The sequence below is a fragment of the Ictalurus punctatus genome, chromosome 19 (assembly GCF_001660625.3).
Source record: "Ictalurus punctatus breed USDA103 chromosome 19, Coco_2.0, whole genome shotgun sequence".
Lineage (NCBI taxonomy): Eukaryota > Metazoa > Chordata > Actinopteri > Siluriformes > Ictaluridae > Ictalurus > Ictalurus punctatus.
In genome coordinates, this window is record NC_030434.2 from 24863938 (window position 1) to 24866507 (window position 2570).

Below are 2570 nucleotides of genomic sequence, written 5' to 3' on the forward strand. Positions count from 1 at the left end.
CTGAACTTGTGCATCGTGTCACGCTGTAAGTGTAACAGTGTAATATTAGCATCGTGGAGTGATTGACGGGTCATTTGGGATCGTCATGAGGGGGTTTTTGTGTCGTACGGATGAAGTGTAATTGTACAGTGAACTGCTGTATGTTCACCTGCTCTCTCGAACGCCCAAGACAGATTCCTCCTAAAGGAAATAAAGGACGAACTAAACTAAAGCCGAGTTCGTATTTCAGTGAATAATGCTGTTAGCTAGATAACTTTAGCTAGATAACTACCGTGAACCGCTAGCTAGCTTCGACTGTATTAGCTTATCTATGTCACTATTATCTACATCACCAGCATTAAGCCCCAGATAAAGGAATAAAACACTATGTGCCGTGCCGTTATCGGAAAATAATCAACACCCCGACGTTGTTTCTTTTCCTAACACAGCGCCTCCAAGTGGTTTATTTCTCTTACACCTCAGCAATCCGCCGACACTTTACACAATTATATTTCATGATAAAAACAAAAGGTGTGATTTGTATCCGTTTCTAGTTACACGAAATGCTGTGGAACGTCCGTGAAACGAGTCGCTTCCTGTCGTCACTTACACTACAGCAGCTGTAAACAGCGTCTCCCTCAGCAGCGTCTCTTCTTTCTCTCTCTTCAACTTTCTCTCTCTGTCTCTGGGAAGAACACTCCGTTATCACAAGCGCACTTTATCCGTGGATCATCCCCGCGCTTTCTCCGCTCTTCTGTGTGGAAACCCGCACGTTTCCCCGCACTGCCTCGCGCTTTGTGCCCATCCTGGGGCTTGTTGTCCGAGCGGAGGCTTTGTCCAGCAGGGGCTCGGTGTGCGGCGCTGCAGCTGGACGTCCCTCTGCGGTTGGAGCCTGAAAAGCCGCTGACAGTCGGAGGATGTTCCGCTCTACAGAGCTCCATGTGCCGGAATCTCACACACACACGCCGAACATCTCCGGAGGCTCGTGCGGTAAAGTCCTCCTTCACGTGCACACACACACACACACACACACACAGAGAGAGAGAGAGAGAGAGAGAGAGAGAGAGAGAGAGAGAGAGAGAGAGATCCTGATTATAACGGAAATGTCCCAGGTTGCTCCAGACACCGATCTAAACCGGGATGTGTGTGTAGATCAGACTGAAATCTCACCACCGGCTTCAGCGCATCAACCTGCTCCTCGCGCGCACATCACATCCTCCTGCAGCGCGCGGGGGGAAAACCGCTTCCGTGTGGTCCAGCATCAGCACGCGCTCACAGAGCTCACCGACGGATCCCGAATCAGCGCGCGCCGATTAACTGAGCTTCACATCCACCGGTTTGATTCATCGCTCGCTCTCTCTCTCTCTCTCTCTCTCTCTCTCCCCGGTACACACACTCATCCGTGTTCCCCTCCGTCTCTTTATTTCTACTGCTCTCGTCATCACAGCTTCTCCCGCTCACATCCTCCTCCCCTCTCTCTCTCTCTCTCTCTCTCTCACACACACTCTCTCACTCTCTCTCACTCTCGCTCTCTCTCACACTCACTCTCTCTCTCACTCTCTCACACACACACTCTCTCTCTCTCTCTCTCTCTCTCTCACACACACACACACTCTCTCACTCTCTCTCACTCTCGCTCTCTCTCACACTCACTCTCTCTCTCACTCTCTCACACACACACTCTCTCTCTCTCTCTCTCTCTCTCTCTCTCTCACACACACACACACTCTCTCACTCTCTCTCACTCTCGCTCTCTCTCACACTCACTCTCTCTCTCACTCTCTCACACACACACTCTCTCTCTCTCTCTTTCTCTCTCTCTCTCTCTCTCTCTCTCTCTCTCTCTCTCTCTCTCTCTCTGGAGTCTATACTTCTAAAAGAAACATTTATGTTTCCGTTTGGGTTCTTCGTGGTTCCGGTGCACAGGTCAGGGTTCTTGGATTTTCCTGTTCTAGGTCTGTGCTCCTGAAACACTGATGATCTGCTGATGTTCCTGCGGCTCTTCGTCACTCTTCATTACAGATTGAAACACTGTGAATGTGAACGTGCAGCGCTGTTTCTAGGTTACCGCACGACACACGCATTACACACGGAACATACTGTACAGTATAGTATAGTGTGCCTGTTGCACCGTATATACTGTACTGTACTTCTGCTACTGATCCTCCATCATACATTAAACTGGGTTTTAAACTGGAGGGAGTTTCACCTTTCAAAACATGATGGTAAACAAAGACGTCCAAAGCTCTCTTGCTTACTTTGTTGTGTAAATTATTGTGGCACCAAACTCAGTGTTTACACGGAGTATAATACTTCATTTAAAAAAAAATAAATAAATAAAGACTGAATTGATGAATTACTGGCGTAGTGATCTCTTGGGGATCTCTGGTGGAGTGGCATCATTGGTCCTCCACGTGCTTTATTCGACTCTTTAAAGGTGCAATAGGTGCAAATATGTAAAGCTTCAATAATTCAGTCCTTTAAATTTCATAGCACAGATAAAAGGACAATTTAGCAGAAAGATGGAGAGATGGTAAGAAAACCACTACGCCATTGTGTAAAAGACATATCTCCCTGCAGTTCTCGCCTGG

At 47.9% G+C, this 2570-nt stretch overlaps 1 protein-coding gene across 1 annotated transcript in view; it reads right to left on the bottom strand.

The window, feature by feature from the left end:
• The window catches only part of LOC108279600 (thyrotropin-releasing hormone-degrading ectoenzyme), a 63596-nt gene extending 62629 nt beyond the window's left edge, over positions 1 to 967 (bottom strand). Inside the window, exon 1 of the mRNA XM_053688417.1 lies at positions 590 to 967. The gene's annotated coding sequence lies outside the window, so the exon portion shown is untranslated. The remainder of the gene's footprint in view (positions 1 to 589) is intronic.
• Between the last annotated feature and the right edge of the window lie 1603 nt (positions 968 to 2570).